Source organism: Macaca nemestrina, chromosome 13 (genome assembly GCF_043159975.1).
Source record: "Macaca nemestrina isolate mMacNem1 chromosome 13, mMacNem.hap1, whole genome shotgun sequence".
NCBI lineage: Eukaryota > Metazoa > Chordata > Mammalia > Primates > Cercopithecidae > Macaca > Macaca nemestrina.
Window position 1 is genome coordinate 56,070,074 of NC_092137.1, and position 24,909 is coordinate 56,094,982.

General features: G+C 42.2%; 1 long non-coding RNA gene across 1 annotated transcript in view; it reads left to right on the plus strand.

Annotated features, from left to right (window-relative positions):
- Window positions 1-1,981: 1,981 nt before the first annotated feature.
- Window positions 1,982-24,909, plus strand: part of LOC139357852 (uncharacterized) — a 136,317-nt gene continuing 113,389 nt past the window's right edge. The window contains exon 1 of the long non-coding RNA XR_011611738.1: window positions 1,982-2,188. This is a non-coding gene — a long non-coding RNA (uncharacterized lncRNA). The remainder of the gene's footprint in view (window positions 2,189-24,909) is intronic.

Genomic DNA, 24,909 nt, shown 5'->3' on the forward strand with positions numbered 1-24,909 from the left:
GAGGGTTGTAAAATAGCAGAGTGTGTTTAGGGAACTGGAATCAGTTTGCTATTACTATACTGTAAAATTAAGGTGGAAAGTGGTAAAATGCAAAACTAGAGGATGGGTGATTCTGTGCTGTGGATCCGGGACTGCACTCTGTAGGCAGTGGAGAACTATAAGTGGGTTTAAGTAGGAGAGAGATGTAAAGGTCTGAATTTCCAAAAGATGTCTCCTGTGGTAGTGTGGAGGGTGAACTTGAGGGGGTAAGATCAGAAGACAAGAAAGAGACTAGTTGCTGTAGTTCTGTGAGTGATGAGGATGACAAGAACTAGGGCATTGCAAGAGGGCAGAATAGGTGTGAATGTTAGAGATGTTCAGGGCATCCAGAATTTGGTTTATGATTACAGTAAAGGCTGAGGGGAAGGGGGGACTCCAGGATGACTCCCAGGTTTCTGAGAGATTTAGAGTGTGAGATAAGATGATGTCTTTTTTTTTTAAAGACAGTTTTGCTCTTGTTGCCCAGGCTGGAGTGCAGTGCCATGATCTCGGCTCACTGCCAGCTTCACCTCCCAGGTTCAAGTGATTCTCCTCCCTCAGCCTCCCAAGTAGCTGGGATTACAGGCACCCATCACCATGCCTGGCTAATTTTTGTATTTTTAGTAGAGACGGGATTTCATCATGTTGGCCAGGCTGGTCTCAAACTTCTGACCTCAGGTGATCCACCTGCCTTGGCCTCCCAAAGTGCTGGGATTACAGGCATGAGCCACCGCACCCAGCCATGATGTCAGTTTTTGGTCATGCCAAGTCTGAGGTATTTGTTAACCACCTTGCCTTATAACACAAGATTTAAAGTAATAAATGACACAGAGAAAACAGAAATAGAACTCAGAGGAATAAAATAAAAATAGGACTCAGAAGAGAATAAATAATTTCTAGTTTTCAGAATTAGGAAAGATAGAATTGTGACTGGAATTTGTGGGTTCTTGGTCTCACTGACTTAAAAGAATGAAGCCATGGACCCTTGCGGTGAGTGTTAACAGTTCTTAAAGATGGTGTGTCCGGAGTCTGTTCCTTCAGACGTTCAGATAGACGTGTCTGGAGCTTCTTCTTTCTGGTGGGTTCGCGGTCTCACTGTCAGGAGTGAAGCTGCAGACCTTAGTGGTGAGTGTTACAGCTCTTAAAGGCAGCATGGATCTGGAGTGAGCAGAGCAGCAGCAACATGTATCACACATAGCCAAAGAATAATGCTTCCACAGTGTGGAAGGGGGCCTGAGAGGGTTGCAGTTGGCTGGCAGGGGCAGCCTGCCTTTATTCCCTTATCTGGCCCCACCCACATCCTGCTGATTGGTCCATTTTACAGAGAGCTGATTGGTGCGTTTACAACCCGTGAGGAAGACACAGAATGCTAGACAGAAACGTTCTCCAAGTTTCCACTAGGTTAGCTAGATACTCTGAGTATCTAGCTAGACACAGAGTGCTGATTGGTGTATCTACAATCCCTCAGCCAGACATAAAAGCTCTCCAAGTCCCCACCAGACTCAGGAGCCCAGCTGGCTTCAACCAGTGGATCCTGCACCAGGGCTGCGGGCGGAGCTGCCCACCAGTCCCGCACGGTGCGCCTGCACTCCTCAGCCCTTGGGCGGTCCACCGGACCCAGCGCCGCGGAGCAGTGGGCGGCGCTCGTCGGGGAGGCTCGTGCCGCGCGGGAGCCCACCGTGGTGGGGGGTTGGGGCATGGCGGGCTGCAGGTCCCGAGCCCTGCCCCGCGGGGAGGAGGCTCAGGCCCGGCGAGTATTCGAGAGCGGTGCGTGCGGGCCAGCAGTGCTGGGGGACGCGGCGCAACCTCCGCAGCTGCTGGCCCGGGTGCTAAGCCCCTCACTGCCCTGGGCTGGCGGCGCCGGCCGGCCGCTCCGAGTGCGGGGCCAGCGGAACCCGCGCCCGCCGGAACTCGCGCTGGCCCGCGAGCGCCGCGCGCAGCCCCGGTTCCCGCCCGCACCTCTGCCTCCACACCTCCCCGCAAGCAGAGGGAGGCGGCTCTGGCCTCGGCCAGCCCAGAGAGGGGCTCCCACAGTGCCGTGGCGGGCTGAAGGGCTCCTCAAGCGACGCCGGAGTGGACGCCGAGGCCCAGGAGGCGCCGGGAGCCAGGGCTGCTAGCACGTTGTCACCTCTCAGAATCACAGAGGACTGGTCTAGGCCTTGAAGGATTGGTAAGATTTGGATATGGGGATATGATGGGAGGGAATTGTCCAAGTGAAGGCACAGTCACCCTCAGGATATTGTTGTGGGAACAATTTGAGACTTCTTGTTTGTGTGACGATAGAGTAAGCTAAAGCCAGAAGAGGAGGATGTGGCTGCCACGGTACGTCGGAGCCAAGTCCTGAAAGGCTCTGGGGTTCTGTCTCTAATGAGCATTGGGCTTCGCGTTAGGCAATACTTTGAATGGGACTACACTTAAGGAAAAATAATCTCAGGTATTATATAAGATACATTAGAGGTAGAAAAATTAAAGGCAGAGAGGAGTCAGGACACTACACCAGGATGCCAGAAACAGGAATGGAGAGGAGGGACCAGTGATGAAGAAGAGCGGGAAGTTATTGCATTTGAGAGTGTGGCTCAGGTCAAAGGTTACAGATGGTTGGATTACAAGGGATTGAGAAGATGGTCTGCCTCTATAGAAATAAAGGCGTCTAATAGAAAAACAGGTTTATACTGAACCCCTAGATCTGGCTCTGAACATTTAGGTACGTGCTATACTAATTTGAATCCAGAGAGATCCATGTAGTGGGTCGAGACACCTTACAAAGTGTAAAAGTTAGCTTTACAAAATGTGAGGTAAATGGAAACAAGGCCCCTCCCTCCCTCCCTCCCTCCCTCCCTCCCTCCCTCCCTCCCTCCCTTCCCTCCCTTCCCTCCCTCCCTTCCCTCCCTCCCTCCCTCCCTCCCTCCTTCCTTCCTTCCTTCCTTCCTTCCTTCCTTCCTTCCTTCCTTCCTTCCTTCCTTCCTTCCCTCCTTCGAGTTTCGCTCTTACAGCCTAGGCTAGAGTGCAATGGCACGATCTTGGTTCACTGCAACCTTCGCCTCCCAGGTTCAAGTGATTCTCCTGCCTCAGTCTCCTGAGTAACTGGGATTACAGGTGCCCACCACCACACCTGGCTACCTTTTTGTATTTTTAGTAGAGATGGGGTTTCGCTTTGTTGGCTAGGCTGGTCTCAATCTCCTGACCTCAGGTGATCCACCCTCTTTGGCCTCCCAAAGTGCTGGGATTACAGGTGTGAGCCACTGGACCCGGCCACAAGACCAGTGATTTCTACAAAAGTCGTATGTGTTTTCAAATGAGACCAGCATAATATTTACAACTTGAGGTAATCTCAAGAGTTTACTAGAATTCTGTATTAATAAATTAATATATTGTTAAAGTGCTTTGGATTCTATAATGTAAGTAAAGATACTTTCTGCCATCATAAATAATTGATTGAGGCAAGCAAGAATCATCAATGGATGCTTAAACTAGTGGGTGAACTTTTGAAGAGTAATAGATATTTACATGATCTAAAATTTAGCTTTCTTCTATTCTTCTTTTTCTTTCTTTTTTTTCTTGAGAGGGAGTCTCGCTCTCTCGCCCAGGCTGGAGTGCAGTGGCACGATCTCGACTTACTGCAAACTCCACCTTCTGGGTTCACACCATTCTTCTGCCTCAGCCTCCCGAGTAGCTGGGACTACAGGCGTCCGCCACCGCGCCTGGCTAATTTTTTGTATTTTTAGTAGAGACAGAGTTTCACCGTGTTAGCCAGAGTGGTCTCGATCTCCTGACCTCGTGATCCACCCGCCTCGGCTTCCCAAAGTTCTGAGATTACAGGCTGGAGCCACCGCGCCCGGCCTATTTTTCTTTATATTTGTTTTTAAGGCACAAACCATTCACCAGCTTCAAAGGGTTAAAATAAAATAATGGCAGTCTCATTTATTGTTTGGCGTACTATACAACCTTCGGACACTAGGAGAATTCGTTTCCCACTAGAGGGCGCTCAGGTGTTGCTTAATTCACTTCTTAGGTTTTGGGACCTCTTTTGTAACTCAAACTGTAAAATGGAATTTTAATTTTTATATTTGTGGGTGAACTTAACTCAGATTTTAGGATTAATGTAGCAACAACATTTTAAAGCTTGGGGGTGTCTTGTTTTTCCTTTTGTATTAAAAATAATTACCCAAATGACAACAATCAAAACTCCCTCCAAAAAGAAAAAAATAAACTTCCACCATCCCCCAAATAAATCGTTTTTGTTTTCCAGCAAACATTTCTGGTCCTGGTTCATCGCAGGTTTGAGAGCCACAGTGTCTTCTCCATTATTTACCTACTCTAGAACCACTTTATAGAAGGTGGAGGTGGGGTGGGATGGCCAGGGTGAGATAAACTCTCCGTGTCAGAATTTGGTGCAAGGCACTGACACTTTTGTGAGTCTTGCCTTACGTTAGACTATGCTAATGGTTCTCAACCCACCAAGCAACATCAGCATCTCCTGGGAACTTGTTAGAATGGAAATTCTTGGGCCCCACCCCAGACCTATTGAATTAGAACTTCTGAGAGTGGACCCATTGGTCTGCATTTGAACAATTTCTCTGAGTGATTCTGATGAATGCTACAGTTTGAGACCCACTAGCTTAGATACTTGGTTTTTACAGGGCACACTGCTTTTGGGCAATCAGAGCCCAGGTTTTATCAGTTAGTGTCCCCTCTAAGAATCAGGAACAGACTGCCTCCAGGCTAGGTCTCAGACCCTTAGGCAAATGGCAGTCAGGGTCAGGGTGGTTTTCTACCTGCTTCAAGTTTCTAAAGAGAACTTGTCTTTCACCAGTCTCAGCAGGGGCACCAGTCCGTAGACCATTCACATATAGAGGGCACCATGACAGTTAAGAATTTATGGGCAGGTGCGGTGGCTCATGCCTGTAATCCTTGCATTTTGGGAGGCCGAGGCGGGTGGATCACCAGAGGTCTGGAGTTTGAGACCAACCTGGTCAACATGGTGAAACCCCATCTCTACTAAAAATACAAAAAATTAGCCAGGCGTGATGGCAGGTGCCTGTAATCCTAGCTACTTGGGAGGCTGAGGCAGGAGAATCACTTGAACCTGGGGAGGTGGGGGGGCAGAGGTTGCAGTGAGTCGAGATTGCACCATTGCACCCCAGCCTGGAATTTTCTTTTAATCCCAGCTCTCCCACCTAATAGGACTGACTGTGAGCAAGTTACTAAACCTCTTTTTAAATTTTACTTTTTCTTATTTGCAAAATAGGAATGATAATAATCATCTAACAGAGTTAGTGTGAGAGAAAGGAATACAATCAGAAGGTAAATTGTGGAAATAAGGCACCATTATCTGTATATTACTGTTCCAGGAAATGCTGTAGAGTTAATAGGGTAGTTCTAGCCACATGATAGGGCTAGATACACATTAGTTCCCTTTCTTTCAAAGCTTTGTACATTTTGAGTATTCAGGGCCCTTTTAAATTGTCAAAGTGGACTGGGACTGGTGGTTTATACCTGTAATCCCAGGACTTTGGGAGGTCAAGGTGGGAGCATCACTTGGGCCCCGGTTTTCAAGGCTGCAGTGAGCTATGATTGTTGCCATGGTGCTCCAGCCTAGGCAATAAATAAATAAATAAATAAATAAAATAAAAATAATCAAAAATCAAAAATCATCAGAGTGAATTATGTTCTTGTACTGTTTACTTCCAGCTTCACACTCCAGCTCCTGGATTTCTGGAGTGGCTGGGAGAGGGTCCTATTTTTCTTCCTTTTCTCACACAGGGGTCTTTTGGGCCAGATTTCCTAATCTTTTCGCTCCAGATCACAAAGCTTATATTTTTATTGTAGAAAATGTGCAATATTCAATAAAGCATAAACGAGGAAATGAACATCGCCAGTCCTTCTCCAGAAGAAAACATCATTCATGTTTTGGAGTATTTCCTGCTAGACTTTTCCCCCTTGGCTTACATAAAATTGCTATCATAACGCACGTTTAATTTTCCTTCCTGCGTCAGGGCTGCTTTAGATGTGATTCTCTTGGCTGGGCACGGCTTTCTCTGGCTTGGGTTGCTCCTCCTTTCCCTACCTTTTCCTCCCATCCCAGCCCACCCTGATGCTTCAGATAAGGTGAGGACTCCCTGCTAGACGCTTTCAAAGTGTGCTGTGCTCACTCTGTACCGTGTTGCTCATGGTCTGTAATTATACATTTACCTGTGTGATGGTGTGAGTTGTCTCTGTCTGTGGCTGAACTGCAAGCTCTGGGAGAGTAGGAGCTGTGTCTGGTTTACTCACAACTGGATGCCAAGTGCTAGCACAATGCTGGACACATAGTGTGCCCTCAACACATCATTTTTGAAGGAGTGAATAAGTAAATGAAGAATTTTGTAAGCATTTTTCCCACACTGGACATGATTTTATTTTATTATTTATTTATTTTGGATGTGATTTTAACTGGTGGATGTTCGGGGATAGACGAGGTGTTCTCTCAGGATTTCAGATAAGTCCGTGGATGTCTGAAGCAGCCTGTTATGGCAGAAGGATTCCTGCGCTGGAACTAAAGAAACCCACGTTCTGCATTTTGCTCTACCAGTTCCTCTGCTCTTGAGCAAGTCATTGAGCCTCATTTTCCTTATTTATACTCTGCTTCTCTCCCAGATGATCTCACACATAAAATAAAAAAATGCATGAGAAAGCCCTTCTCAATTGCAAAGGTCCATAAAAATATATAGGGAAGGTTGTTCAAAAGATATTTTGCTTTATAAATAAATGGAGCCACTTGCTAATTTGCGCTGAGGTGCTAACTTTAAAACTTGAAATTGTTTCCAAGACAGTCTCCCGTTTCAAAGCTTAATAATTGGAAATAATTGTGAGTCTGAATGGTTTTAGTAGCCAAAATACATTAACTACTACTTTATTTCTTAAGGGCAGACATTGTAGAGTTTGTTTCAATTTTGTACTTAAAGATGGCAATAAATAATTATGATATGTTGTGACAATAGAAACTTAGATTTATGTTTCTTGCAAATTTCATTGTGCTGAGGCAGTCAAGATATTTTTTGGAAGACTAGCCAATGAATGTATATTACATAGATTATTTTAAAAACACAACCTATGTTTTAAATTTTTTCTTTCTTTAAATAAAGTAAGCTTTTTACTGATGTATACATACAAAAGAGTGCTTAAATCATCAGTATTTTGAGGAATGTTCACAAATGCAATAGGCCTAATGTAATCGACAGTGAGATAAGAAAATAGAGCATGTCTGGCATCTAGAAGCCCCTCCCTATTCCAGATACCACCCCAAGAAGAAAACCTTTATTCTGACTTCTGTCATCAGAGACTCATTTTTCTTGTTTTAAACCTTTACAAATGAAACCATCCACTATGTTGTCACCTTTTATGCTTGGCTTCTTTTACTCAAAGTTATTCATCCATTTTGTTGCCTGTAACAATAGTGTGTTATTCTTTTTTTTTTTTTTTTTTACACTGCAGGAATATGTTTATTTTTGAGATCTATTGCACATCATGGTGAATATAGTTAATAATAGAACATTGTATGTTTCAAAATTGCTAACAGTGTGCATTTCAAATGATCTCACCACAAGAAATGTTAAATATGTGGGGTGATGTGTATGTTAACTTGGTTGATTCAGTTATTTCACATTGTATTCAAAGACCGTAATAGCACTTGGTATCACATTACATATATAGAATTATAAATGGTCAACTTTTAAATTTTTTTTATTTATTTATTTTTTAATAGAGACCGGATCTTGCTATGTTACTCAGGCTTGTCTTGAGCTCCTGGGATCAAGTGATCCTCCAGTCTTGGCCTCCCAAAATGTTGGGATTACAAGCCTGGGCCACTTAACCCACCCAAACCCTAGTTTTTGAATATTCTCTGTACCTTATTCAATAGGAAAGGAATATGGTACAATTTGGAATTTCCAAAATGGAGCTGATATCTTTGTGATATGATTAATATTCATATTTAAAGGTGGGATGAAAGAAAGTTTTCCACCAAGGTCTTAGATGCCAAGAATTAGAATAAATAACCCCTATAACTAAATTTTATTGGTTGATTCTTTGGTAGTTTTCCGTTGTATCTTAAATAATTTCCTTTCTGTTTTAGTTTATGTGATAGTACTTGAAATGTATATACATTGAGGACATAAAACATTTTGGAGAACAGATAAGAATTGAAACTATGATAGAAAGAAAGACCAGTCTCTTACTATCTGTGAAAATTTGTGAGTTCATGGATAAAATGAGGCAGTGTTTCCTGATTTTATTTTTTGATAACTCCAACACACTCTATTGAAAAAGAAACATTTTTCTTTTCTTTCTTTGTAACACCAATTAGTAAACACATAGCATTTTAGAAGAGGAAAATACTTTAAAAGTTCAATGTCCTTGTTTCATAGATAATATCTAACACTTACAAAGAAATTTACAATTGCTTCCAGATAACATGATTTCATAGAATCCTCAGAACTCTGTTATTACCCTCAATTTAAAATGAGGAAATGGAGACTCAGAGGACTTAAATGACTTATCTAAGGTCACAGAGATAAACATAATAATGATGGATAATATTAATTGAGCACTTACTCTATGCCAAGGCTTCCTCTTGCATGATCACATTTAATCCTCACAATAGTCCTATTACCTCTTACATAATATGTGACAAGCTAGCATTTTAAATCAGTGCTAAGAAACTGGCATAACTGACTTTTTTCCTGCATGCTCTTCTATAGACACAACCTAAAAAATAAAATCAATATGATTTTATGTATTTAGGATAGTATCACATTGCGATGTATGAGGTTGATTGGTTAAGTAAATAGTATTCTCATTTTACAGATGAGAAAATATGGACATGGAGAGTTAAAGACTCCCATAGTAGTACTGTGCTAGCTGACAATGATGAGCAGAGGCAAGAAGCCAGTTCTTTTCACCACACTAGCTTCTTTTTCTCTGACATGTGTCTCAGAATGTGGAGTGGGCAATTGGTGACTTGGATCCAAAGCTAAGGACAGAGAGGCACCAAGAACCTCATTCCGAGTACTGGAGGCCAAGTACCTTCTCTGGGATTTAGTAAGAGTCAGGCAAACTGACTGGGCATTCCCCTAATGATCATCTGAGACTCAACCACTCCTCATGCCCAATCTGTTTACACTTTTGACTAGACAGGGAAGATAGGCATGTGATGAGAGTCTCAAGTCTTTGGTGAAAAGTACAGTGGCTCCTGCTTTGAAGCCAAAGACTGGGCGCCCTGAGGACCACCTACAGGGAGTGGGACTAAATGAGAAGAATGACATCTTATTTCTTAGCTCACACCAGCTGATCTGACCCCAGTGCCTCTGAGAGTAAGGGAATGGAGAATTGAGATAATGAGGCAGAGGGAAGTGAGGCAGTGGAGCAGGCTGCACCCACCTGGTGGTATGGCAGTTCTGTATGGGTCTTCCAGGGGTCAAAAAGCCGCCATGGAAGTAGCCGGACTTGACTTAACCTGCCAGTACTCTACTCAAAAGGAGTTGGGGGAATGCCAGGGGAAGCATTGAAGGGGTGGTAGAAGAGCCAGGTGGAGGGTGCTCCCACAGCAGGAAACTCTGCCCTGGGGAGACTCCTGCAAGTCCCTAATGTAGCCCATGGAAGAGCCTGTGTTGGGACACGCACCACACAGAGACTAATCGACAGCACCAGCCAAGAGAAGACCACAGCTGCAGCACTGAATGAGACAGTTCCTTTCTGTCTCTGCATCTACTACAAACCACCACCCCCAAAGCCAACAACTCAAGAGGGAAGGAAGGTGGAGACTGCACCCCTTTTCCATTTCAGGCCCTGGCCACAAATGCTTAAGCTCTCTACAGGAAGGGAGGATTGGACTTCTTCATTTCAAAGCTGTGAGAGCTGCCCAGAATGTTGTTAGGTGGTGAGAAAGGGAGGTTCAGCAGAGCACGGTTAAGGTAGTGATTGGGGGAAAAAAGGATACTTTATACTTTTACTCTACTGAATTCAGGTTGGGTGGAATAGACATTACATATGCTTCTCTCTCTATATATAAATATAATAATGTTTATTGATAGCTTTGCATTGTTTTCAAATATGCAGCAAGTCTTATGGGATGATATTGTCAGGAACCAAGTAGCATTTTAAAAATTATTGCATATCCAAGTGATGAAATTAAGAAAACATGGGCCAGCAAAAAAAGGTAACCTCCTCTTTTCTTCTGAGTTTTCCTTTTGCCCCAGCAGATATGTTGGCATCTGACCTGCCAGAATGTTAAGAAATCCTGACTCACAGACTAATAGACTTAGTCAGTATTCAATTAGTATCTTCCATGGCGAATACCATAGGAATGAAAGAGTATATAAAAAATGGTCCTGGCCAGGTACAGTGGCTCACACCTGTAATCCTAGCACTTTGGGAGGCTAAGGCAGGTGGATCACTTAAGTCCAGGAATTCAAGACCAGCCTGGAAAACATGGTAAAACCCTGTCTCTAAAAGATATACAAAAAATTAGCTGGGCTTGGTAGTACATAACTGTAGTCTCGGCTACTCAGGAGGCTGAGGTGGGAGGATCACTTGAGCCCAGGAGGTTGAGGCTGCAGTGAGTCATGATCATGCCACTGTACTCCAGCCTGGGTGATAGATTATGATCCTATCTCACCAAAAAACAAAACAAAACAAAACAAAACCTACTGTAGATAAACGTATACTCATTAAAGATAGGGTAGCGTATAACAAGTGCCAAGTGAATCAAAGTGACAGCAAAGTGAATCAAAGTGACAGCAAAGGTAATGTATGACTTCAGATTACCTAGAGACCCTCTTGCACTGGTTGCCTGATCGGAAAAGGTGAGGCTCGAATGGTGCCAAGAAGGATGGGTGAGAATAAGAGGGCAGAGACTAAAGGGCTGCTACATGAGCAAATGAGCAGAGATCAGGGTAGCTGGGAAGTCACATTTGGGGACAGAGTCCCCCTCAAAGAAATTCTGTAACAGCATCCTTTGCAACTCCTGGAAAACCCAACTAAAACTGGCTTTTATTAGGGCATTTATTAGTTGATATAAGTAAAGAGTACTAGAGGTAGAGTGTGCAGGAGTGGGTTAATTTGGGTTGTAGCTCTGTTTCTCTGTGAGCCTCACTGCCCCTCTCTACCTTCAGCCTGGTGTTCTTGGTTGTTAGATGGTTCCCTGGGTGTATTGGTTATCTATTGCTGCATAACAAAGCCCCCTCAAATTTAGCAGATTAAGCAGTAAACTTTTTTTTTTTTTTTTTTTTTTTTTTGAGACAGAGTTTCACTCTGTCTACCAGGCTGGAGAGCAATGGCACGATCTTAGCTCAATGCAACCTCCACTTCCTGGGTTCAAGTGATTCTCATGCCTCAGCCTCTCGAGTAGCGGGGATTACAGGCACGCACCACCAAGCCTAGCTAATTTTTGTATTTTTAGTAGAGACGAGGTTTCACCATGTTGGCCAGGCTGGTCTCGAACTCCTGACCTCAGGTAATCCACTCACCTCTGCCTCCCAGAGTGCTGGAATTACAGGTGTGAGCTACTGTGCCTGGTCAAGCAGTAAACTTTTAAATTTTTTTTTTTTTTTTTTTTTGAGACGGAGTCTCGCTCTGTTGCCCAGGCTGGAGTGCAGTGGCCGGATCTCAGCTCACTGCAAGCTCCGCCTCCCGGGTTCACGCCATTCTCCTGCCTCAGGCTCCCGAGTAGCTGGGACTACAGGCGCCCGCCACCTCGCCCGGCTAGTTTTTTGTATTTTGTAGTAGAGACGGGGTTTCACCGTGTTAGCCAGGATGGTCTCGATCTCCTGACCTCGTGATCCGCCTGTCTCGGCCTCCCAAAGTGCTGGGATTACAGGCTTGAGCCACCGCGCCCGGCCAAAATTTTTATTTATTTATTTTTGAGACAATCTCACTGTGTCATCCAGGTTGGACTGCAGTGGCACAATCTTGGCTCACTACAACCTCCGTCTCCTGGGTTCAAGTAATTCTTCTGCTTCAGCCTCCTGAGTAGCTAAGATTACAGGCGCCCACCACCACACCCAGCTAATTTTTGTATTTTAGTAGAGACAGGGTTTCACCATGTTGGTCAGGCTGGTCTCGAACTCCTGACTTGAAATGATCCTCCTGCCTTGGCCTCCCAAGGTGCTGGGATTACAGGTGTGAGCTACCGCACCCGGCCAGTAAACTGTTTTTGTTATTGTTGTTACAATGGCATGAACAGGTTTACTGCAGCCTCTACCTCCTGGGCTTAAGTGATCATCCTACTTTGGCCTCCCAAAGTGCTGGGATTAAGGGTGTGAGCCACCACGCCTGGCCACAATAAACATCATCAGGCCGGGCACGGTGGCTCACTCCTATAATCCCAGCACTTTGGGAGGCTGAGGTGGGTGGATCACTTGAGGTCAGGAGTTCAAGACCAGCCTGGGCAACATGGCAAAACCTTATCTCTACAAAAACATGCAAAATTAGCCAGGTGTGGTGCCACGTGCCTGAGGTCCCAGTTACTTGGGAGGCAAAGGTGGGAGGATTACCTGAGCCCAGGAGGTTGAGGTTTTAGTGAGCAGAGATTCTGCCACTGCACTCCAGCCTGAGTGACAGAGTGAGCCCCTGTCTAAAACAACAACAACAACCAAACAAAACATTTATTTTCTGGAATAAATGTCAGGAATCTCAGTGCAGCTTAGTAGGTGGCTCTGTCTCAGGGTTTCTTGTGAGGCTGCAATCAAGATATCAGTCAGGCTGACCATCTGAAACTTTATGGGGGCTGGAGGATCAGCTTCCAAGGTAACTCATCCTGCTGTAGTGGAGACTTCAGTTCCTTGTTATATGGGCCTCTCTATACAGTTTCTCATGACATGGTAACTGGCTTCTCTCAGAGCAAATGATGAGGGAGAGGGGTGTGTGTTATAACAGAATCTCGGAAGTGATATTCCCTCACTTCTTCGCACTCTATTGATTATGCAGACCAACCCTGATATATTGTGAGGGGGAATTATTCAAAGGTGCAAATATCAGGAGGCTGGAATCATTGGGGCCATCTTAGAGGCTGGCTACTACATCTGGCCTATAGGATTCCTTATTTATATCCAGAATAAAGTTGCTTCTTTTAGCCATTGAACAAAAGTTCTCAGATTTTCTCTGATTGTGCCATCTTTAAACACAGGGGCTGGGAGAATAACAGCTACTATGTGGCTTAGGTCTAGGTTACTGAGCCAATGTCTGTTTCAAGGGGAATAGGATGATGATGACTGGCTTAGACAAATTAGGATACATCTAGAGCTAGAGTTGTGGGTTGCTGCATGGTTCGAACAGCATGGTTGATTCATAGAAAGGAGTGGATAATATGTGGGGAGGCAACTGCAAAGTCCTCAGCATCCATCTATGTGAGCTTTTCGGCGTGAGGATGCTTACCCAAAGACTGTCACATGGTCACGTGTGTTACGACCCTTCTCTAATGAGGCAATCCAAAGTCTAATTCAGGTTCCAAGTCCAGGCTCTCTGGGTGTTGTTCTTTCTTCTCCATCAGATCTGGATACAACTTTTCACAGTCTAAAGATTTCAGGAGTCCACTTTTTTTTTTTTTTTTTGAGATGGAGTCTCACTCTGTCACCCAAGCTGGAGTGCAGTGGTGCGATCTCGGCTCACTGCAACCTCTGCCTCCCGGGTTCAAGAGATTCTTCTGCCTCAGCCTTCTGAGTAGCTGGGACTACAGATGCACACCACCACACCCGGCTAATTTTTGTATTTTTAGTAGAAATGGGGTTTCACCATATTGGTCAGGCTGGTCTCAAACTCCTGACCTCGTGATCCACCTACCTTGGCCTCCCAAAGTGCTGGGATTACAAGCATGAGCCACTGTGCCCGGCCTCAGGAGTCCACATCTAACATAACTAATATGGAATTGTGAATAAAGAATAGGATAACTTCAATAAAACACTCATTAGGAAGAGTGGATGGACCACAATACACAGTTTCCCTGGTCCACAGCACATATTACATCCTGGTGGAAAGGAATTTTAAGTTCTCCCTACCCTGGTTGTAAGAGAGTCTGGGTAGCAAGAATAGAAAGTAGGGTTCCCATCATTAATTGCCCAGATTGTGGAGGGCCTTTTGGAATGTTAGCCTGTAGGCAATGGAGGAAGAAAGAGGATCATTGAAGGTTTTTGCACAAGGTAGTGACATGATTTTGGTAAACTTAATTTTGGAGGCACTATGCAGTATAAATTAATAAATCCCCTTGAAATAATGCCCTGGGGACACAGAAATGTTAACTGATTCCACAGTAAAAGACCATGTATAATCTAGGTTTGTCTCTTTCCAAATATAAATTATAAGTTGTTTCCAGGAACCTACGTGGAACTAGCAGGGTGGTTCACATTGTGTCACTTCCTTGGTATTAATTCCAAACTAGAATGAAAAAGCTTTAAGGCTCTTTTGGAAAGATTTGTAATAGAAGTAGACTTGGTAGGTGGACAGTGACTGGGACTAAGTTTAAATAGAAAAAGTGAGAAAAAAATTACTAGAGAAAGCATTTTTGGATAACTATACTCCTTCACTTATACATAGTGAAGGAAAAAATTAAAAAATTGTTTAAATTATTGTTGTAAGTCCTGCATAAATTAGCTAGCTACAAGGTCGTATGGGCTGTGAAACATTTGTACTTTAAACAGGATCGAGTTGTGGGATAGGCAAAGCTGTGAGCCACTGCACTATCCGCTATTGTGAGGGGCTTTTCTTAGTTTAGGATATGAGGAATAAAGCCTATGAGATTTCTTCTCAGATGGCCTGGAAGAAATCCAAAATGGAAAATGGTAGCAAAACTGAGTATTCCTATTTGAAATTTCAGATATTATGATTTAAGTTGCATTTGACTTATTTCTGAAAAACATGATAGAAACACCCCCATAATAAAGTTATGTTATTCCTGTAGTCTACAGACTCATGTATGGGTGAGTGAAATGTATGAAAGAAAACATTTTTTTTTGAGGTAGGAATAGATTCATCATTGAGTTCCTCTGCCAAATTCAGAATTAGATAGTGGAAAAATTCTATTTATTTTGAGTTTGTTAATCTGCCAGCAAACTGTTGGGAAAAATAAAGACAAGCCAGATGAGGACTTGGGTTATGGAATGAACCATAGATGACATATGAGTGAACTTTTTAAGAGAATATAGTTGTTCCTACTTTTATTTCCTGGTTGTAGTTTATAGTGTTTAATAACTTTGATTTGCAGGGTGCATTTCTACTGTACTAAACTATAGCAGCAAAATGGAAAACACAGTACATTGCTGTGCTGAAATCAACCTTAAGGGTCAGGAAATTGAAAATATCACGTTTCCATAGTAACACTAATTTAGTCAGATCACACATGTTGTTTCTGAGCCATTAGTTTACTCTTATGATATTCTGGCTGGGAACACAATATTTACTCTGGAATGTGGTTAAGTTCATGTTACAATGCAAAGCAATTTCTTATTTTCTTCATGTCCGTTTTAAATTCTTTATTATGGTTGGTTTGATATCTGATTCCTTGTGCTATTTGGAAAATGCAAAAATGTAACAGTTTTTTAAAAAGTTTCTGAAGATAAATGGGAAATCATGAATATATCGTATTTATGTAACAACTATGGAAAAATTATAAGAAAGAGGAACTGGATTTTGAAAGTTTGCATCAGAATTTTTGGGTAATTGTTAGATAATTTATTTGGTCTTCCATCTGGGTGGCTCTGACTTGATCTGATTTTAGTTTTCATGGTTATCAAATTCCGTATGATATCTACTAGGGATTTTCCCCATCTTCTTTTGAATTCCCAATCATGAATACTGCTATAGTTCTGTCTCTGGCTGACATTTCAGGCCCACTTTTCCATAAAGAAGCCTCTCCCGCCACAACTTCATAGGAATTATTACCAAGATAATGACCTATAGAAAAGGGCAAATCTGCCTTCCAAGTGGGCCCTTTCTCAGTGCACACACCAAACACATTCCTACACCTAACCTGTACACATCAATCTCGTGTTGTGTGTGATTCAAATCTGCTTCTTAGTAAAATGACAAAATGCTGCATGTCATATCTTTGAGGCTATTCATGATTATCACATCGATTTTCAGCTACGCATTTCTGGGATAAATCTCACTTGATCATGATATATAATTCTTTCACAATATATAATATTCACAATATATAATCACAGTATATAATACATGTTGCTGGATTTGGTTTGCTAGTATTTTGTTGATGATTTTTATTTCTATTTTCCTAAGCAATATTGGTCTGTAGTTTTCTTTTCCTTTCCTTTTTTTTTTTTTTTGAAATGAAGTCTCACTCTATCCCCCAGGCTGGAGTGCAGTGGCGTGATCCCAGCTCACTGCAACCTCCGCCTCCTGGGTTCAAGTAATTCTCCCGCCTCAGCCTCCTCAGTAGCTGGGATTACAGGCACCTGTCACCATGCCTGGGTAATTTTTGTATTTTTAGTAGAGACGGGGTTTCGCCGTGTTGGCCAGGCTGGTTTCAAACTCCTGACCTCAAATGATCTGCCTGCCTTGGCCTCCCAAAGTGCTAGGATTACAGGCGTGAGCCACTGTGCCTCTCCAGGTCTGTGGTTTTCTTGTAACATTCATGAACATTAGAGTGTACTGTATTACCCAACCTCTTATTCAGTTCACTTAAATTAAGAAAAACAAGGCCGGGCGCGGTGGCTCACGCCTGTAATCCCTGCACTTTGGGAGGCCGAGGCGGGCGGATCACGAGGTCAGGAGATCGAGACCATCCTGGCTAACACGGTGAAACCCCGTCTCTACTAAAATACAAAAAATTAGCCGGGCGAGGTGGCGGGCGCCTGTAGTCCCAGCTACTCGGGAGGCTGAGGCAGGAGAATGGCGCGAACCCGGGAGGCTGAGCTTGCAGTGAGCCGAGATGGTGCCACTGCACTCCAGCCTGGGCGACAGAGTGAAGACTCCGCCTCAAAAAAAAAAAAAAAAAAAAAAAGAAAAAAGCAATGAAGAAAATGACAATCATGCCTTTTGGTATTGTAAATATGAATACCATTTATTTGATTGTTTGAACAGTTCCCATCCTTTCCTTTTCCTTTTCCTTTTTTTCTTTTTGACAGGGTCTTGCTCTGTCGCCCAGGTGGGAGCGTAGTGGTGCGATCACGGTTCATTGCAGCCTCGACCTTTCGGGCTCAAGCGATCCTCCCACTTCAGGTTTTGATTTTTTATAGCGGTGAGGTCTCACTGTGTTGCCCAGGCTGGTCTTGAACTCCTGGGCTCAAACGATCCTCCTGCTTTGGCCTCCCAAAGTGTTGGGATTACAGGCGTGAACCACCGCGCCTGGCCTGGACAGTTCACTTGCTTGCCAGTCTCAGCGCTAAGTAATGCGGAGAGATTAAATTCAGCACAATACATTATTTATTGAATGCCTAATAAGCTAGGCTTGTGCTTGGTACTGGGGGTATACTGATGAGTATTGAATGGTAGTAGTTACATAGTGGGTAAGGGTAGTTGGGTTTGGGTCCTACCTTTACTACTTCCTGATGGACCACAGACAAATTACTTAAACCTCAGTTTCCTCATCTGTGAAATGTGGCTACTAATAGCATGTCATATAGGATTGCTGTGAAGTTTAAATTAAGAATACGGGTAAACAGTGCCTGACACTTAGCTATCACTAGATACAGTTTAGCTTTATTATTATTTGTCTGTCTTATACCAGAACTTACACACACCATTTCATTTAATTCTCATAACAACCCTGCTGAGGAGCTTAGTATTAGCTCCATTTTCATAGCTGAGAAACCTTTGCCTCTAGAGGCTAACCAACTTGCCTGAGATCACAGATATGGCGACTGGTAGAAGCATAATTCACATCCAGCATATGCTCGACTGCCAAGCTAGTGTTCAAAAACATTGTATAGTCTTTCCCTGGCTTAAAGGAGCTCTCATCTAGATTTTCCAGGTAGCCCTGTCCAATAATTAGTTTAGATTCTTTAGGTTTCCAGAAAAGATGTTTTGGTGCTATATTCCAGTGACTTGTTCACCTAAAGTCAGTTAAAAAAAAAAAGTCTAATACAAACGTCATCTATTGTATTAGAACTCTGTTTCTTTTCTTTTCTTTTTTTTTTTTTTGAGATGGAGTTTCACTCTTATTGCCCAGGCTGGAGTGCAATGGTGCGATCTCGGCTCACCACAATCTCCGCCTCCCGGGTTCAAGTAATTCTCCTGCCTCAGCCTCCTGAGTAGCTGGATTACAGGCATGCACCACCACACCCGGCTAATTTTTTATTTTTAGTAGAGATGGGATTTCTCCATGTTGGTCATGCTGGTCTGGAACTCCTGAGCTCAGGTGATTCACCCGCCTTGGCCTCCCAAAGTGCTGGGATTACAGTCACGAGCCACCGCTCCCGGCCTAGAGCTCTATTTCTTCTTAGTATACAGAAGAAATGTGTCTGTCTATGTGGCAACTTAAAGTGAAGGTATTCTGGTAGTTTCTCTGACATTTACCTAGAGAATTCATTGTTCAACGGGGGAAAAGCACATTCTATATAGAAAGCTTTGTTTTTCTGGATTTCTCTTTAAGGTTAAAAAGCTAAATTAAGGATATTTTATTGTCTTTCTTTTTTTTTTTTGAGACAGAGTCTTGCTCTGTCGCCCAGGCTAGAGTGCAGTGGCGAGATCTCGGCTCACGGCAAGCTCCGCCTCCCGGGTTCACGCCATTCTCCTGCCTCAGCCTCCGGAGTAGCTGGGACTACAGGCACCCGCCACCACGCCTGGCTTTTTTGTATTTTTAGTAGAGACAGGGTTTCACCGTGTTAGCCAGGATGGTCTCGATCTCCTGACCTTGTGATCCGCCTGCCTCGGCCTCCCAAAGTGCTAGGATTACAGGCGTGAGCCACCGCGCCCGGCAGGATATTTTATTGTTTTTCTAGACCTCTCTCTGCCCTTGATTTTGATCCTTGTTTTGACCAAGGATTGTTTTCCAGGGTCTCAGACTACCTGTTCATGAGTTTGGTTCCCGCCTTGTTATACCTTCTAAGTGCTCTGTTTTCATATCACTTGAGGGGCCTCAGAGGTCCCCTCAAAATAAAGCCTTATAATAAGCAATATATACTTAGAATTGAAGTTTCTAGGAAAGATGAGTGAATACCTAAAAATGAGAAAACTTTCTGAAAGGAAAAATAATCCTTATTTTAAAGGAAAAAAAAAATTCCAGCGCATACCAAATATGACACAAAGCTGATACCCACCCAGTGGCCAGATATGTTTTCCTGAGGGATTTCCTTGTGTTTATTCCTCTAGCATTTTTTCATTCCTGACTTTTGGGGTGGCCCTTCTGTGAAGAGTTTCCTCATCCCAGCTGTTATGATGTTTAATCTAGAGTTGCCAACTTCTGATCCGGCAGTTCCAAGACACAGGGTGAGGAAAACAAAGCTTTCCAGTATTTCTGAATCTGATCCCCCACCCGCACTGGAATTAGTGCTTTAATCTCTGGTCAATCCTGAATTGTTTTCAGCCCTAGCTTTATCTCTCCTCTCCCCCGGAATAGCAGAATTACTACTAATGGTAAAGATCTATGCCCGTGTCCAGGGTTCAAATTACTTATGCTCCACACAAACCTCAATTTATGTCTTTTTTCTTTTTCTTTCCCTCCCCTCCCTTCCACCCAAGTAAACTATGGTGTTTTTGGGTCTGTGTGTGTGAAATAATTTACTTTCAAGAGTTTTTTATTTTTTTAAGATAAAAATTAGATTATAGTTTTTAAGCTAACTAGGGTTATTTTTTCTTAGGAAAAACAGGGTAATCTTTAAAACAGGCTAACCATCTGGTTTTGATCCTAATGTTAGTCCATGAGATGGCTTGACACTTTAAATAAGCAAAGTCATGGCTTTTCGTTTTAGAAATATGCAAAGATGGCTACTCCTGGCTCCTTCCTGCCCTTGGCCTGATTGTTTAATGTTAAGGTGGAATGGTCCTCACTGGGCCTGTGTTTTATACCTAACCTGCTGCAGGACTAGGCAGATAAGGAATTAGGGAAAAGCAGAATTACTACTCAAAGGCAGAAAACAAGGCACAGATTTATATGAAGAAACAGCTCCTTTTCCAAACATGAGAAATAAAAAACTTACAGTACCGTAGCATGTTGCTTTTTTCTGGTGCATTCAATCGATACCATTATACTGTGAATGAAGCTACCTCTGGCAATGAAAAGTATTTAGGAAATCAAATGGTAAAGTATGAAAATGGTGTTTTTTAGTTTTCTTACTGTCCCCAAGTTTCTGGTATAACGTGACTATTCCCACATAGCTTTGTTTGAGGACACCCCCCTCAAAACCCTCACAGATTTGCCTTTAGACCATACCCCATGCTCTGGGTCTCTTCATTACTGTCCTTGGTAAGGATGGACAGCTGCTGACCTTAAACAGTCTTTTATTTATTTATTTATTTATTTATTTATTTATTTATTTATTTATTTTTGAGGCACAGTCTCGCTCTGTCGCCCAGGCTGGAGTGCAGCGGCGCAATCTCAGTTCACTGCAACCTCTGCCCCCCGGGTTCAAGTGATTCTCCTGCCTCAGCCTCCCAAGTAGCTGGGATTACAGGCACCTGCCACCACGCCTGGTTAATTTTTGTTTTTTCAGTAGAGATGGGGTTTTACCATGTTGGCCAGGCTGGTCTTGAACTCCTGACCTCAGGTGATCCTCTCGCCTCGGCCTCCCAAAGTGCTAGGATTACAGGTGTGAGCCACAGTGCCCAGCCACTGACCTGAAATAGTTGAGTGTCCCCTTCGCTTATGTATTTGCTCCCAACCAGGCATAGCCGGCTAGCTTACTGGAAAGATAAATAGCAGGAATATACCATTTTGCACTTTAATAACAGGAATCTTTTAGAATTAATTTCTGATCCCCAAAGAAATTCTGTAAGTGTAACCAGTTTGTGGAAATTTTAGGTGATGTCAGGCAAATTGAACCTGTCTGTCTGGGAGCAGGCAAGTTTTCTAGTGTCCCATAATATATACAGGGTTAGAGCTGCCTTTGAATCTTCACTTCTTTTCTCTTGAGAAAAATCCTTATTCCTTCTATTAAAAGGTCTTAATGAAAGCTTCAAAGAAAAATGCAGATTTGTAATGAAAGAAGGATGGGTCCTTATTGGAAAGATGTTTTAACCAAAAAATACAAAGTGTTTAAATGGTGTTCCAAATATTTCATAGCAGTCTAGATGAGAAAAATCCAGATCCTGTATTGTTTCTGCAGTATTACTCTAGCTCTCTTATATGATTGACAACTAATTCTCTTGCTCATGTTTGCCTTCTTTTTGCCTTGTCCTTATTATTTATGTGTTTGTTTTGATGCATGAAAAAACATTCCTTCCAAGTAGAAAGTCAGAAAGTTGAAGTTTTCCTACTAGAAAATAGTTTTGTTGTTTTTTAAGAATTAGGGTAGAAATCTACCTTTGGCAGAATGGAAAATATTTAGGAGAACTGAGTCACATTTATACTATTATTGTATTGACATTCTATTTTGACTTATCTTTCAAGTAACAAATATTATGGAAACCTTTTATGAACTTGTGCTGAGTGAATTTGAATATCTGACTTAGAGACTGGGCATGACTTCTTTGGAATGTTTGTGTTTATGAAGATATACTTTATCTGCCTGAATTTGTTTACCTGAATTTGTATAAAAATGAATTTCTGAGAATTTAGGAAAATAATTCCTTTCTATTTAAACATTAACATGTGTTTCTTAAATTGTACTTTAAAGCATAATTATTTTGTTTAGTATTAAGAAGCTACATTGATTAAAATATTAAACTATTTTTGGTTTGTTTACTCATTTTCAGTTGTCAAAATAAGTATAATTGGAAACAGCTGCCTTCATATTATTTTTGACAATTCTTCACATTTGAATCTAAAATGGGCAACTTTAAGAAAATGGGCCTTATCTAATTACAATTTTTCCTAAAATATATATTCAGATTGCTCTTCTGTAAATTAGAAGATAATTAAAAACAGAAACTGATTATTTTAAAACTAGTACCCCAGTTTTATAGACGGATATTTTCTGTGGCTTCCTCATTTTTATGACTTGATTAGCCTCATTTGGCTATTTTACACATATTAACAGATTTCACTATTCTCTGGTATGATTAAAATGTGGTAGAAGACTAGTGAAGTGTTTCTTTACCCTTTTAGTCTTGTCTTCAAGCTGCACTTAAACTTCTTTTCATTATCAAAACAACTTAATAATGTGATTTGGTATTAGCAAGAGATTTGAAATTTTCCCATATCTTAATAGTATCTTAATAACTTCTGTGATTAAATAAGTACGTTTATTTTAGCTGTTCTTAGGATTAATTTAATGCAAAGTGAGTTCTTGATTAGATTTAGAAATTCGGAAGCTAGAAATATTTCTTAAAATACCAGTTTAATATAAAATTATTAGATAATTTTTTCTTCTAAATTTATCCCTACAACACTTATAACTTTTAAAAATGAATTTATTATCATTATTATTATTATTATTATTATTATTATTTTTGAGACGGAGTCTTGCTCTGTCGCCCAGGCTGGAGTGCAGTGGCCGGATCTCGGCTCACTGCAAGCTTTGCCACTTCGCCTCCCGGGTTTACGCCATTCTCCTGCCTCAGCCTCCCGAGTAGCTGGGACTACAGGCGCCCGCCACCTCGCCCGGCTAGTTTTTTGTATTTTTTAGTAGAGACGGGGTTTCACCGTGTTAGCCAGGATGGTCTCGATCTCCTGACCTCGTGATCCGCCCATCTCGGCCTCCCAAAGTGCTGGGGTTACAGGCTTGAGCCACCGCGCCCGGCCTTAAATGAATTTAAAAAGAAATACTGTGTTCCTCTCCCCAATCCCCCACACCAGAAAGTCTGGCCAAGACCAAAAGAAGTATAATCCAAGGTACCTAACTTGCATTTGAAAGCATGGGAAATGCTTGTTTTACTGCTCATGCTAGGATTCTGTTCTATGCATGTATTACATAACTCATGAAGAAGAAATTGGGCTCTAAAGGACTTTGATTTTACATGACAAAATGGTAAGGCTTAAAGAATACTGTCCTATGTGTTGATAGCCGTATAGTTCAAACTTTGCTTTTCAGTAAGTCATTTCTCTAGGCCTCATTTTTCCCAAACATATATTGATAAGGGTGGATTGGATGACTTTCCTGTTTTCACCGTCTCTTATATTTTATTTTATTTTTTATTTTTTTTGAGATGCAGTCTCACTCTGTCGCCCAGGCTGGAATGCAGTGATGTGATCTTGGCTCACTACAACCTCTGCCTCCTGGGTTCAAGCAATTCTCCTGCCTTAGCCTCCCAAGTAGCTGGGATTATAGGTACCTGCTACCACGCCTGGCTAATATTTTTTGTATTTTTAGTAGAGACGAGGTTTCACCATGTTGGCCAGGCTGGTTCTGAACTCCTGGCCTCAAGTGATCCACCTGCCTCGGCCTCCCAAAGTGCTAGAATTACAAGCGTAATTATAGGCCATCTCTGATACTTTAGAATCTTTGAAATCTATAATTATTCTCTCATATTTCTCACACTGGCCTTCTCAAGCATTTTGTGTTTTCCTCAACACTTTTTCAATGTGATACTTACTGCAGATGACCTCAACTCTGAGAGCAACATAAACAGTACATCTTGAACCACAAAAAGGACAAACCGAAACAAAACAAAAAGCAAGAACGCTTCGTCTAACATAAGCCCTGAAATAGTGAAGCCTTGTTTGAGTCCTTTCTGTAAAGTTCCTGTTTGGAAGCAATTGTACCCCGTCTTCTGCCATCTACAGATAGTTGGCAATCCTTGCTGATACGCTAACCACGTGAGAAAATGGCTGCTTTTGCCATAAATAGGCATACTGTTATCTTGGTAACTTTGCATCTCTCCCCTTAAATATCTGCTTTTTCTTTGTTTATGGAGCGAAGTCTTTTAGACTAGACTAGACTTCATTTCAAGACATTAGAAGTAAAAATACTTGCCTATTACTAGTACTTTTGTCTCTGACTTTTCCTTTAATACTGCACACTTTAATATCCAAGGTCTTCTGCGTCAGACAAGGATGTGTTCTTCCTTCTTTCAAAGATTAGTTCCTGTACTTGTATTCTTCCAGCTCCCAGAATATTGTTTCTTCACTTATCTACTCTGACCCCATCTTGCTGCTTTAGTATTTCTTTGTGGTAGCTTTCCTATCTGCCTAAAACCACAAATGTCTTTCTTTTGATTTTATTCATCTCTCATGTTACTTTCCTTTAGTCCACCTTTTCATTAACAAAAGTCTTGAAATAATCCTCTATTTCAATCCAGAGGAATTCCAACATTCCATAACCATTTGTAGCCTGGCTTTTGCCCCCAAACATCTACTGAAACCACTCTTATAAAGTTGACTGAGAATTGGTCAGTGACTAAGTACAATGCACTTTTACTTCTCTTCCCTGCTGTTATCTAAATCTGGAAACTCATTGTATTTGTCCATTCTCATGCTGCTATGAAGAAATAGCCAAGAATGGATAATTTAAAAATAAAAGAGGTTTAATAAACTCACAGTCCCATATGGATGGGGAGGCCTCAGGAAACTTACACATGGCAGAAGGCATCTCTTCACAGGGTGGCAGGAGAGAGAATGAGTGCTGAGCAAAGGGAGACTCCCCTTATACAACCGTCATATCTCCTGAGGACTCACTCACTATCATGAGAACAGTATGGGGGAATTCCCCCCATGATTAAATTATCTTCACCTGGTCCCACTCTTGACGTGTGGGGATTAGTACAATTCAAGGTGAGATTTGGGTGGGGATGCAGAGCCAAACCATATCACTCATTTTCTCTTTTGGCTTCTTTATATTTTCCTGGTTTTCCCATTTCTCTGCTAGCACC